General features: G+C 41.5%; 1 long non-coding RNA gene across 1 annotated transcript in view; it reads right to left on the bottom strand.

The window, feature by feature from the left end:
• Positions 1-897: 897 nt before the first annotated feature.
• LOC128841889 (uncharacterized) overlaps positions 898-15,081 on the bottom strand; it is a 47,729-nt gene continuing 33,545 nt past the window's right edge. The window contains exon 4 of the long non-coding RNA XR_008445926.1: positions 898-2,090. This is a non-coding gene — a long non-coding RNA (uncharacterized LOC128841889). The remainder of the gene's footprint in view (positions 2,091-15,081) is intronic.

The following is a 15,081-nucleotide window of genomic DNA, read 5'->3' as shown; positions in this document are numbered from 1 at the left end:
AAGGGGAAATGCTCGACTTACATAAAAAGTGCTACAGGGTCCTTATCAGCACAGAGCTGACAGGACCTTGGTTTTTAAGGTCTCCTCAGGAAGACCCCACACGCAATAAGCAACACGGAGCGCAGTTTATCTGCTCTGGTGGGATGATGGGCTGTGGCAATGATTCTGGGATTTAAGACTGTGGATGGCTCTATGGAAACAAGATGTTAAATTAGATGATTTCTCCATTAAGCCATTCCCCACCCACTTTAGGTCATAACATTAAGAAAAAGAGAATTTGTTCACAAGGCTTCTTCAGTTATAATATAATACTAACAAACTACATCGAGATGATAGACCCAAATCAAAGCCCTGCATCCAGATGCAGTTGAGATCCTCTCTCTTATGGTTTGAATCCAAACATCCTGACCTTTGGGAAAGTTAGGAGCTGGATCTTCAGACACCCCAATTTGGTAGTGTTCAGACCCATCTGTATTTAGAGGTACAGTCAAATCCATAAGTTTACTTATTGCATTTTATGAAACATTGTTCAGTTGCCAGAACAAGATAGGTTGCAGGGTGCTATTTCCCCAAGCGACGTATATAGTTTGTTACCAAGACATGCATTTTGTGCTTCCTCAGATATTTACAGTGCTTATTTTCTTATGTATAACTTCCGTGGTGAATGTATTGGAGCGTGGTTCCAATGTGACACACAGCTTAAACATTAAATCTAGCTCAGAGAGACTTCCAGAGCCATTGGCACAAAGTGAAGATTTCCACTCTGCTCCCTGTTGCAATACGCAGCACATAGGTTGCTGTTCATTTTTATTTGCTTTTATTGCCCCTCAAACAATTCCTCATGGAATTTGTTTGAATTTTACATATAATTTGCACAGATTTAATATGACTTTATAGTAATCTTTGGAAAGCCAGGGGACCTGATATTTTGACCAAGACATCCTGTTCGATGTATTATCTTTGCTGTAATGTAGATGCGGTTTTAGCCATGAGAACTGGGGAGTTGGACTGTCATATTACACACCTTCACCACTCTCAATTAAATTATTCTGAGCCTAACAACTTCTGCTTCAACAAATATGCATCTCAGCAATACCATATGACAGTGGACAAATAATTTTATTTTTTAAAACAGAATTGGCAAATTCCTGAGCCACGTTGAACTCCACATTAGCTCCACCTAGGGCCTTCCATTCTGTTTTATGATCACTTGATACTGCAAATATTTTTCTACAGTCCTAAATATCATTTTACACAGTGGACCAGGTAATTCCTATTAAAAATATGAATATACTTTCCTAGTGGAAATACATTTTTCATTCTTTTTCTGTCTGCATTCAAGCTACTGTACCATGAAAGTTGTAGGGCACTAAATCTCAGCCTCACCAAGTTTATTTCAGGTTCCTAGTATAGATCACAGTTTGGTTCCATATTGAGATGACTTCCCTCTACAGTAAATTTCTTCAGTTTGGCACCATCACTATTACTGAGGCTATTGTAAAATACAAAATCTAAAGTTCCCTGTGTTGAAAATTTCAAGTTTCCCGTGTTTTTATAATCACTTGAGCCATGCCAAAACACCTAGGGACTGAATCATATTGAATTTGCTGAACCCAAAATATGAGACAATAGAGCTGTTCAAAACTGTGATACAGTGGCACGCATACAAAGTCACTTGGGATCTACATCATCTGAGCGTGAACGACAGGGTCCAGCAGGGGAAGTTTCAGTTTCTACAGATTAACTAGTGTTTCTTTTGTTTCCTTACATTGCATTTCTGCTGCAATTGTTCTTTTTGGACCTTCAGAACAGCTACAAGGATGAAAAGCTATAGTGACCAAAACCGTGTCATTTGAAAAAGTCAGTAAAAAGTAAACTTTAAAAAGAAAAAGGGTTGTTTCTAGGAACAGATTAAAGTAACAAGTATCAGGCATGTAGCTTTGTTGTTAGAAATAACATTTTTGCAGTGGAAAGCAATGAGAAACTCCAGCAAACATTGCCCTTCTTGCCCTCCCCTGTTCTGCATCCAGCGGTGAATTGCAGTTTCAGGAATATATATTGCAACTCCACTCCAAAACTAATGCTTCTCCCTAGAGTGTATTTTGGGAAACAAAAGATGAACAATGAGAATGATTATAGTAAACACACCTAGCTAGGCAATGTTGCAAGTATAATTTCCAGAGAAAACTTTGTTACGATAGAGCTAAATTTATAATTACAGATTAATCAGAGATAAAAGGCAGATCAGAAAAAGCTCTATATTATCATAGAATGTTGTAGTTACTTTAGAAAAATGTTTGAAAGCAAAAAATTCTAAGTTAAAGGTAAAGGAACCTTAGCTGCTATAAATCATTGTAGCTCCACTGAAATCAATGGATCTATGTTAATTTACATCCACTAAGGATCTGGCCCGGTCTTAAAAATACTACTACTACTAATAAAAAAATCAATTGCAGAGTGCCCACATCACATCACAAAAATGCCTTAAGTGTACCACAGCTGATGGCAAAGACTGAATGGATTGTGGAAACTGAGTGACCCTCTCACCTTGAATGTGGTACCTTCAGAACAGAATTGAGGCAAAAATATAGGGGAGCCTGCCATTAGAGATAACAGCAATTAGATACTGCAATGATGGGCACTATATTAGCACTGTGTCCCGTATGTGGCACTTCAGCCAAAATACATCCCCTGGTGTTCTGCCAAGTGGCTAGTGATTTTACTCTTTAATATGTAGGAACAGCCTTGGAAATGTACAATGATCCATCTTAAATTGAATGGATGGGGTGCTTGGCTCAAGATGTAACATGCATTCTGAGACCTGTAGTCTGCATTACAGATGAATGGCTGCAGTGTATTAGATTTTAATGCAGATTAGGTATTGCCTTAGGCTCCTGGCCAGTTGATAGTATGGCCCTCAATAGGGCAAAGTTTGGGCACCCCCATTGTAGCATTCCTGCTGCTGATGTGGTATCCATCAGATGCAGTAGGTTCTTGGAACAATATAATAAGCTCATATAGTCTAGTGTTAACATTCCCTGTTGCACTCTCCCATATCAACTTCAAATTTCTTTGGTTAACCTTATGCAGCTTCTGAGCAGAAGGCTGAGTCATCGCATAGGCCATTAGCTTTATCTGTAATAAAAAAGTTTACAGTCTCAAAAAGCCGCAGGCCCATACGGTTTCACATCTGATTTGTTTCAAGTCATTTAGGTAACAAGTTGAAACACTCTCCCTTTGACATATGTTTGGGCATGGGGATGTGTGTGGATTTTCTTACTAAAGGCATCTTCCGCCAGCCTTTGAAGACAGTGACACTGTCTTTGATCTATAAGCAAAGAAGGGGCTTAGTGTCATGACAGTAATATAACTGTATTTCTTTCACAAATACCTCGACTGTAGGATGTTATTTATAGTTTGTCTAGGAGACTGGGGGCAGAGCCTTGCCATACATTGCTAATCCTGATCAGGCAGAATTGACTATAATTTATAGTACAGTATGTATACTCTCATTCATACATTTTGCTCCTGCTTAAAGTAAGGAAACCTTTTCGTCTTACTAGATAGAAGAACTTTTAAGTCTTAAATCCATTTGCTTTAAATGGGAGCTTTGTGAGATGAGTCATGATAGGGATTCAAGGCTTTAATAAAAATGGATCTTTTGCAGGGACTAGGAACTTTTGGGGAAGAGAGGGAGATGCTCTCCCGTGGACACAGCTCAGTGTAGCCACCGCGGTAAGTGGATCTAACTACGTTGACTTCAGTAACATTATTCACGTAACTGAAGTTGCGTAAGTTAGATCGATTGACTGCAGTAGTGTAGACCACAAATGAAGGACTCAACATATCATCCTCTGAATCATTCTTTCCTTTCTACAAATTTCTGAATACAGTGTGTGCATCTTAATGTAAACAGAGAGTTCTGCATGAGTAGAGAGAGAGAATCAGTTTCAAAAGACTGCCCTCTGGATGGTGGAGGACAATTTCTCCCTAAACAGAGGTCTCCTGATTTAGACTTTAAAGAGATTTAACAGTTATGCAACTGTTTGTGGAATATGGATAACTCCTGCCCAATGTTAAAGGCAGCCAAAAATATTCATGCATGAAGGAGGGGGCTAACGCCCAAGTGGCAATCACTGGATTTGTTTGCCTTCTTCATGGAACATATAAGCCTCATTAAGAGGAATGTCATTCAAAGGCTATGCTATTCTTGTTTACCCTGCCTGTGACTTTCAGAGGGCTGACAGTGGTTTCTCCAATTCAGTTTTGCCAAACAAAATACATTTAACTCTCCCTAAACTTCTCCTCCTTGGCAAACATTCAATTCCAGGCCAGCCCAAACCTTATTATAATGGGCTGAACCAAAATCTTGGATCAGAACACCGCAGTGGCTGCATTGGGGAAACTTATATACCGCCCTGTAGCTGAAGGCACTTGGAATAATTAGCTGACCCTTGATTAAGGCATCTGGGTAGTGAGAACATTACCAAAGCTTCCTGTATTTCACTGAAGCTACAGAACCTTTGTCTTGTCAAGTATTTGTTTAAAAGGGACATTTGTCAAGGCTGGACAGCTTAAAATTAGCCCCTTCAGCTGTGTTGTAGCTCACGGGTGTGTGCCTATGCTCACTGCCCGTCCCTTCCCTCTGCCTCTCTGCAACCTTTAGTGAGCTGGCCAAAGTATAAGGATCCTTCCCTTTGAGAGGAGAATGCATTGCTTGCACCATTCACTCCTCTGCCTACTTAGAAAGGATTGGGCTGACAGAGTCTAGGGAGGGGCAGGATGACCTGCACATGCTCACATCATATGTACAGTTGCCATTGCTTGCACTGGCTTAGTTATGGTTGGGTGGCTGTACTGTTTGACAGCCTTCAGTGTGGTGATGCATTTTCTTAGATTCAAAAGGAAAAGTTTTTAAAAAATAGACCAAAGTTGGCTGTTGTTTTCGCTTCGTTCCTCATCTGGATGCAATTATGTTACTAGCCAATACAAGGCGAATTACAAATTGTATGGGTGAGTGTAAAACCCTGTTGTTGCTATTGCTGTTTTATTTATGTTAAAGTCTCTATTGTGGTAGCACCGACAGGTTTGTTGTACACTTTGAAATTTGCATTTGGTGAATATATAAGCTTATTGTAGCTCTCTGGGGCAGCGGCTATATTTTGGTTCTGTGTTTGTACAGCACCTAGCTCTCCTGGTCCATGATTAGAGTGCCTAGGAACTAAATTAATATAGATAATAATAATAATAATAAAAATAACAGTGATATTCACTATCTTAAATCTTTATTTTTTTATACTTCTTACATTTTGTAACTGTACCATCTCCTGCGCGTGTTCCTAAACTGACTAACCACAACGTCATATTGTTATAACCCCCATCTTTCCTTGCTCCATCCTCTTCCTACTGTTAGTCACATTCATTTCATTCCATATAAAATTTAGGTTTGGGGTAGGGACAGTATCTTTCTGTGACTTCTGAGAAATGTTTAACACACTTTTCAATGCTGTAAAGTAATAATAATCATTAATTGTACTTTAAATATGCAAAGGCTGTTGTGGGGGATGTTTTTCTGGGAAAGAATCTTTGCAGGTGTTTCATGCTGATTTTATTGGAGACTGGCTGAAACAAAAGCTAGTTCCAGGCACCTACGCACTTTGGGGGTGGGGGTTGAAATTTGGATCCAAATGTTGTAGCTGGAACTTACCTCCTTAGAAGCCAAAAGAAACTAGCCTATTTGACTTTGGGAGCAGATCCTGGCCAGAAAATTTTGTCAGTAGTGTTATTGGGAACATGTGGTAAGGGACTTCACCTTGAACAAAGTCTAGTTTGTTAAGTTTTAGATACTAGAAAGTGTTTTATCTTTATTTCTCTTTTAACCATTTCTGACTTTAATGCCTTATATTTGTACTCACTTAAAATTTCTCTCCTTGTAATTAAACAAACTTGTTTTATTCTTTAATAAAAACTAATCCAATATTGTGAAATGTGTGGGTAACTCCATTTAGGGTAGCAGACTGTTGTATATTGATCCCTGTAAGGGGCAACAGACCTATTATATCTGGATTGTCCAGAACACATGTTTTGGGGGGAAATCCGGGACTGGGAGTGTGTTAGGGTCACCCTGCAAGTGGTAACCCAGGCTGGTGGAAGCCAGAGTGTGACTGGTGTGTGGCTAGCAGCCTGCAGCTGTACACAGACGTGCAGGGTGTTACCTGCAGGCTGGAAGGCTGTTTGGGAGTGGCCCAGGAGGGAGCTACAGCATCAAGGCATCGTGAGGTACTCGAGTTTGTAGTGCGGGGGTGACATATAGCCCCTCACTGATCTAGATTGCACCCTGCAATGTCATATTGCGCCAGTACCAACCACCTCATTTTATTTGCAAAGTGAAAAAATGTGCTTTTCAGTTTAAGCAGAAAGAACAAATGTAAAATTTCCATCATATACAAAGCAAAGTGTGTGTCTCTCACACTAGAAGACCCTCCATCTAAAATTACCTCCAAGCACACTGCCCTCCCAGGAGCCTGGCGCAGAGACAGCTGGTTTAAAGGGGGTAATACACATAAACTAAAATTATAACATTGTTTCAGTTACATAGCCACGTGCATCACACCGCAAACTTTAGGTAAGATCAGCTATAAATCCAGTGTTGTGTCTTTGGCCCTATCTTGAACTCTGAGCAACAATTCGCTGTGTCATAACCTGGGCAGGGAGCTACTGAATATAATGTGTCTGGGAAAAATCTGTTTTCTGCCATTGAAGCATCTATCTTGAGAGGAATAATGGGTTGCAATGGAAATGCCGATAAAAGCTTTAAATGCACAGCTGCTGATGCAAAGCTATAATGCCTGTTTAGTTTGCTATCACACAGCATATCAAACAGTTACCGCTTGTCCTTTGATCAACAATTTTTGGTATAAACTGAACCTGCTGACAAATTATGTCACTAAAAAGAAGTTCAGCTCTTTGATTAAATAAAAGGAAACAAGCGAAAGCTGAGAGTTTAAAAATGTATGTAAATAGAACAGAATTTCATTTTACATAGATCCCTTCATGCTCAGGGTATCTCAAGGTATTTGACAAAGTGATGGGTTAGATAATTATGGGAAAGTGTCCTTCTGGCATAGGCTGATGCAGCACCCCCTACATGCTTGAGAGTGGCTCCCACATAGCCCCCTTTGAGTGGGATGCTAGCCAGAACACTAGGGTTTTAGCCAGTCTTTTTTGTAAGTGCCATTGACTTTTTTAACATCTACCTGGGGCAGATGCCAGAGATGGTCATAAGTGAATGGTTCATCAGAAGGGTGGCACTTCAAACTGCACTGCACCTTCCAATACTGCACTGTGGTGTCAGCAGTAGGTACAGGGCAAGACTTGAACACATGACCTTGGGATTAGAGCACTATGACCTTTAATAATACATGTTGAAAGCAAGAACATTTGAGGGATTCATCTGCGTTTAGCTTTGATTTTGGGGGGTTAATTTGAACCTGAAACTCAAAGTGAAATTCTGGGCCTGCAAACCTCTCTGCTCAGAATCTCCAAAAAGGTTTGCACAAGCCCCATTTAACTGATACCATTGAGTTTCCCACAGCTTTGCATTTTGCCCAAAAGTGAGAGTGTTACCAACTGCACTGAGCCATCATAAATAGCCCCAAAATGCAAAATTTGGTTCCACATTTGGATCAAAACTCTTCCAAAGTGTGAGGTTGTTCAGGCACAGGCTTTTCATTCAGTCTGTTATGGAGTCAGGGGCCAGCCTTGGAGTTTGGATCAAGATCAGATTTCCCCAAAGTTTTGATCTGGAGCTTTGGTTCCTTTTGAGTACTGCCGTAAATAAATGTCTCTTTGGAATCAGGACATATGAAAGAGCGTGGGTCCCAAAACACAGCTAAGAGGTTGAAAGATCTGCTTCTGTGTAGTAAACAGGAACTGCCAGATTGGATCAGGCTCACGGTCTATCTAGTCCAGTAACCTGTCTCTGACAGTGGCCAGCCTCAGATGCTTCAGAAGAAGATGCAAGAAATCCGCGGTAGACAGATGCACAATAATGTGTCCCCCATGAAGGTCTCATGTTAATCCCAAATAGCTAGAGATTGGCCTTAAACCTGAACCTGAAATTTTATATCCCTTCCAGGGTTTTTTTAGCAAAAAGTATAGTTCTAGATATTCTATTTATCTGTATAAATGTCTAATTCTCTTTGAATCATGCTAAGTTCAGGGCTTCAGTGATATCCTGTAGCAGTGAGTTTCACATTCTAATAACAATGTGTGAAAAATCTATTTCCTCCTATCAATTTTGAATTTGCCACTTAATTCTAGTACACTAATTACATTATCAGTCTTCATTTGAACACATTATCCACGGTAACAGAAATTATGTCTTGGTTAGTCTAAGGGTATGTCTACACTGTAAGTCAAGGTGTATTTGAAGCTTGGGTGGATATACCCACAGTAGCTTTTCCCATTCTAGCATGGCTGAAAATAGTGTAGATGTGGCATCATGGACTGCCATAATGTGAGTAGGTACCTAGGTTCTGGGCAGGCTTGTACAGCCTGTGCTGAAGCCCATGCTGCCAGATCTACACTGCTATTTTTAGCCATGCTAACATGTCTAAAGCTAGCGCAGGTATGTCTACCCAAGATTCATAAAACATTGGATTGCAGTGTAGACATAATCTAAATTAAAGATGGAGGTTTATAATGCACCTTATCAATGGTTCATATACATGATACCTCAAAGAAATGCAGCATAGCTAGGAAAATACCCAATGAAGTACAATATGTAAAAAAGGGGCAATGAGATGAATTATGTCATGGAATCATGATTCTACGTTTTGGGCCAATCTGTATTTGTATGCATGCAGCTTTGTATGGGAAATCACTTGGGCACACATTTTTTCACGTGGATGGGATAGAATTTGCACTGACAAAATGCCATTTTTTACACTTTCTGTACAGAAATGGGGCTTGTGCTTATAGACTGCCCATGTGGGTGACTACACACCAAAAGTTACATATGCACAAAATGGAGCTAGATTATGTATGTGTCCCTTTTGTGTCATCACAATTTGATCAGAGCAAACAAAATAAATGGGAAAAGGCAGGACGTGTTCCTAGAAGGACCGATGATAGCTAAATAAAGAAACAAGAGAATTGGAATAGATGCCAAGGACTGGAAAGTGCCATCGTTGTAGACAAAATACCAAATGGGGAAACAAAATATTTCAGCTGGAGGACTGGAGAGTAGATATGATTTGACAGGAGAGGCCTTCATTAAGTTGTTGAATGAGAATACTAATGCTTAGCATTCATACAGTGCTTTACATTTTCAAAGGCTTCAAGTGCAGATTGATCTTTACAACATGGCTGGAATGTTGGCAAGAAAGTATTATTCCCATTTTACAGATAGGGGAACTGAGACACAAGGGATCTGATTGGGGGAAAAAGCTACTAGAGCCTGGGATAGTGCTTGGGGTGTGCAAAAAACCCCTGGGATCCGATTTGGATATGGATAGAGACCTCTTTAATGTTTTTAATGAAGTAAATACTAATTGGAATTGTGTGATCATGGGAGACTTTAACTTCCCAGATATAGACTGGAGGACAAATGCTAGTAGTAATAATAGGGTTCAGATTTTCCTGGATGTGATAGCTGATGGATTCCTTCACCAAGTAGTTGCTGAACCAACAAGAGGGGATGCCATTTTAGATTTGGTTTTGGTCAGTAGTGAGGACCTCATAGAAGAAATGGTTGTAGGGGACAACCTTGGTTCGAGCGATCATGAGTTAATTCGGTTCAAACTAAATAGATCTGTGACTAGGGTTTTTGATGTCAAAAGGGCTAACTTTAAAAAATTAAGGAAATTAGTTAGGGAAGTGGTTTGGACTGAAGAACTTGTGGATCTAAAGGTGGAGGAGACCACGTCAAGTCAAGGTTGCAGAAACTATCAGAAGTCTGCATCCCAAGAAAGGGAAAAAAATCATAGGCAGGAGTTGTAGACCAAGCTGGATAAGCAAGCATCTCAGAGAGGTGATTAAGAAAAAGCAGAAAGTCTACAAGGAGTGGAAGATGGGAGGGATCAGCAAGGAAAGCTACGTTATTGAGGTCAGAACATGTAGGAATAAAGTGAGAAAGGCCAAAAGCCATGTAGAGTTGGACCTTGCAAAGGGAATTAAAACCAATAGTAAAAGGTTCTGTAGCCATATAAATAAGAAGAAAACAAAGAAAGAAGAAGTGGAGGTTAAGGATAATTTAGGCATGGCCCAATATCTAAACAAATACTTTGCCTCAGTCTTTAATTAGGCTAATGAGGAGTTTAGGGATAATGGTAGGATGACAAATGGGAATGAGGATATGGAGGTAGATATTACCACATCTGAGGGAGAAGCCAAACTCGAATAGCTTAATGGGACTAAATTGAGGGGCCCAGATAATCTTCATCCAAGAATATTAACTGGCACATGAAATTGCAAGCCCATTAGCAAGAATTTTTAATGAATCTGTAAACTCAGGGGTTGTACCGTATGACTGGAGAATTGCTAACATAGTTCCTATTTTTAAGAAAGGGGAAAAAAGTGATCAGGCCTGTTAGTTTGACATCTGTAGTATGCAAGGTCTTGGAAAAATTTTTGAAGAAGAAAGTAGTTAAGGACATTGAGGTCAATGGTAATTGGGACAAAATACAACTTGGTTTTACAAAAGGTAGATCGTGCCAAACCAACCTGATCTCCTTCTTTGAGAAGGTAACAGATTTTTTAGACAAAGAAAATGCAGTGGATCTAATTTACCTTGATTTCAGTAAGGCATTTGATATGGTTCCACATGGGGAATTATTAGCTAAATTGGAAAAGATGGGGATCAATCTGAAAATTGAAAGGTGGATAAGGAATTGGTTAAAGGGGAGACTACAACAGGTCATACTGAAAAGTGAACTGTCAGGCTGGAAGGAGGTTACTAGTGGAGTTCCTCAGGGATCGGTTTTGGGACCAATCTTATTTAATCTTTTTATTACTGACTTTGGCACAAAACGTGGGAATGTGCTAATAAAGTTTGCGGATGACAAGAAGCTAGGAGGTATTGCCAATACAGAGAGGGACCGGGATATCCTACAGGAAGATCTGGATGACCTTGTAAACTGGAGTAATAGTAACAGGATGAAATTTAATAGTGAAAAGTGCAAGGTCATGCATTTAGGGATTAATAACAAGAATTTTTGTTATAAACTGGGGACGCATCACTTGGAAGTAACAGAGGAGGAGAAGGACCTCGGAGTATTGGTTGATTACAGGATGACTATGAACTGCCAATGTGATATGGCTGTGAAAAAAGCTAATGCAGTCTTGGGATGCGTCAGGCGAGGTATTTCTAGTAGAGATAAGGAGGTGTTAGTACCATTATACAAGGCACTGGTGAGACCTCATCCGGAATATTGTGTGCAGTTCTGGTCTCCCGTGTTTAAGAAGGATGAATTCAAACTGGAACAGGTACAGAGAAGGGCTACTAGGATGATCCGAGGAATAGAAAACCTGTCTTATGAAAGGAGACTCAAAGAGCTTGGCTTGTTTAGACCAAAAGAAGGCTGAGGGGAGATATGATTGCCCTCTATAAATATATCAGATGGATAAATAACAGGGAGGGAGAGGAATTATTTAAGCTCAGTACCAATGTGGACACAAGAACAAATGGATATAAACTGGCCATCAGGAAGTTCTGGAATAGCCTTCCAATGGGAGCAGTGGAGGCAAAAGACATATCTGGCTTCAAGACTAAGCTTGATGAGTTTATGGGAAGGATGGTATGATGGGATAGCCTAATTTTGGTAATTAATTGATCTTTGACTATTAGCGGTAAATATGCCCAATGGCCTGTGATGGGACACTAGATAGGGTGGGATCTGAGTTACTACAGAGGATTCTTTCCTGGGTGTCTGGCTGGTGAATCTTGCCCACATGCTCAGGGTTTAGCTGATCGCCATATTTGGGGTCGGGAAGGAATTTTCCTCTAGGGCAGATTGGCAGAGGCCGTGTGGGTTTTTCGCCTTCCTCTGCAGTGTGGGGCACGGGTCACTTGCTGGAGGATTCTCTGCACCTAGAAGTCTTTAAACCACAAGTTGAGGACTTCAGTAGCTCAGATGTAGGTCAGGGGTTTGTTACAGGAGTGGGTGGGTGAGATTCTGTGGCCCACATTGTGCAGGAGGTCGGACTAGAAGATCATAATGGTCCCTTCTGACCTTAAAGTCTATGAGTCTATGATTCTGATCTTACTTCCATCAGTATCAATAAAAAATAACTCCATTCAAATCACTGGATTAAACTGGTGTAAATCCTGTTCTCCTGTTGGCGTAGGTAGTCCACCTCCCCGAGAGGCGGTAGCTAGGTTGACGGAAGAATTCTTCCACTGACCCAGCACGGTCTACATCGGGATTAGGTTGACTTAACTGTTCATCATAGAATATCAGTGTTGGAAGGGACCTCAAGAGGTCATCTAGTCCAACCCCCTGCTCAAAGCAGGACCAATCCCCAACTAAATCCCCAAATCGGCCCCCTCAAGGATTGAACTCACAATCCTGGTAAAAGCAGGCTAATGCTCAAACCACTGAGCTATCATCCCCCACCCCCCCTTGTTCACTCAAGGATATGGATTTTTCAAACCCATGAGCAATGTAGCTGGGTAGACCTAACTTTTTAGTATCGACCAGGCTTTGGCCCTTCTTTCTCCTGAAGTAACATCACAGCTCAGTTCACAGAATGATACAACTCTTCTCTTTCAAACATTGCCTTCTATGGGAATTGGGCAAAGCAGGTAGCACAGAGCTGCATTTTGCTAAAATTAAACCTTGGACCAGGTTCTGCTGTCACATACACTGGTGTAAATCTGGAATAAGCAGTGTTCTTCCGGACTCACCCTGGTGTAAGTGAGAGCATCTCTAACACACTTGCGCTAGTACAGGGGGCCCTGCTCTGCTCTCTAGCTACACTCTGCCCTCTAGCTTAACTGATTGACAGAGCATGTAAAACTCCACACCAGACAATAAGGCAGCTTCTTCCACAATAAACTGTACAGCTGCACAATTCATTTAGTCCCTCTGACTATCTCACACTTAGGGCTCAATAAATGCTTTTGATCCAGATTTTGATAAAGCTGCTACAGCGATGGAGGCTCTGAAAATCAATGCATTCACTCAATACATTTTAACCTGCACGAGTACCTAGCAAGAGGGCTTTCATTCCATTTCCCCAGAAAACAGCTGAATTAGAGAGAGGACATTTCTCAACAAAAACAAATACTGTTTGACAAGGTCAGGGTTAGCAACCTGCTTTCCAGGGTACTTTGGGGCCTACGGCTTCCCCCTTTTGCTGCCCTAGACTCGCCTCTTCACATAGTTGATAGGAGGGGGGTGGTGATAATAATAATTAATAGTAAAGTAGCCCTGATTGCCCCCTCTCACCACAAGGTTCTCCTCACTGAGATTGCTCTGAGTTATTCCACTCAGGATGAGGGGATGCTCTGGAAGAAAAAGGGGTTCAGCCCCCCAAATGCAGCTGATTCCCTGAGATCTACATGGACCTTGGGAATCCTCCAGACGCACAGATCCAGCTTTGGGAAGGTCCTGTCCTTCTGCTCTGCCTCCTGGCCTCCAGCCCCTTCCCTTTGTCTCCCTGGCATTGGAGGCAGGTTGGCAGGGAGTCTCCAGCTTCAGCTGCCCCTGGACTCCTTCCCCCAGATGGGAAGGGAGGTTCACCAGTGCAGCACCAGGCGAGGGGATGATGTGTGTACCTCTCTTCCTCCCCACCCCTTCAGGATCACCCCTCTCTGCCCTGTCCACATATGCATATTCTGGACCTTGCAGAGAGGCCTCCCTAAATCTCAGGAAGGTGCTCTGCGGGCAGCTAAGCATCCTCCCAATGCAGGTGGAATGAAAGCCATATTTTTTTACTGCTTGTGACCCAAGGAGCTCTTGATACCAACTGGCAGAGGGCATAGGGGTACAGAGATCCCCTGCGTTCACTAAAAAAGTCATGTAAAGTTTCTAACGAAAGCCTGAGTCACTCTGGTCATGATAATCCTTGAGAGATGTTTGTATGGAAAATATGTGAGAAGTTATGTATATCAATTGAGAAGTATGTTCTCTAGGTCTGAGTTAAAACTGGTCACTAACAGGTAATGCACATACTCCTGGCAGGTGTGGGGAAGAGATGCTTATCTCACTCTGGCTGATCATATGCAAACTGAGTATTGTATCACTCACAGTGGACATCTGTTTACAGTCTGAGGAAAAGGCTAATCAATAGATTGTGGGGCCTGGAGGAAAAAACAGAAAACAGCAGGAGGTATCCTGTTTAGGGGTAAGAGAATGAACTTTAGAAAGTACAGATGAATTCCCCCAGGTATTCCTTCAGTCTGTGAGGACAAGCTGCTAATGGGCTTGATCTTATGAGAAGGGGTCTCAACCAAACTGGTTGTAAATGCTGGGGAAAGAACTTGGGGTAAGCTGTCTAGTGGAAGAGAGGGGATTGTCTCATTAGTTAAGTTTAGGCTTTAGAAAGCGTGCTATAATTTTGTTTTATATGTAGCCATTTGTTTCCAATATTCTTCAATATCACTTGAATCTCTGTTCTTTGATGGTAAACTTATTCTTGTTTTCACTATATATATATATATATATGCTGTGTGTTAAGCAAAATGGCGATCCTGAGTTAAGTCTGACAAGCTGGTGAGTAGTACAGTATTCCTTTGGGAATAGCGGATCTAAGAGTTCTGGGAGTGTTCACTGGAACAGGGGCTGAGCACCCCAGAAGATCACTTGGAAGCTTTGGAGGTTCCTGTATGCCTGTCACGATCCCGTACCGAGAGAATGAGGCTTGCGGAGGCCTGGCAGGCAGTGCTTGTGCTGCCAGAGGCAGGTGGTTTCAGGGAGCTGATCCACAGCAGGCACAGACCAGACTCGCTTACGCTACGGGCAGGTGGTAGTGAGGTGCCTTCCAACCCTGAGTGCCCCTGGGCAACGTCACAGTGTTCACTTAGGTGCCAGACTGAAAAGAGCTCTGGAGACCAAGTCCCCGTCTGTCCAAAGAACA

Source organism: Malaclemys terrapin, chromosome 8, assembly GCF_027887155.1.
Source record: "Malaclemys terrapin pileata isolate rMalTer1 chromosome 8, rMalTer1.hap1, whole genome shotgun sequence".
In the NCBI taxonomy this organism is placed as follows: Eukaryota; Metazoa; Chordata; order Testudines; family Emydidae; genus Malaclemys; species Malaclemys terrapin.
This window is presented reverse-complemented; position numbering and strand designations above follow the sequence as displayed.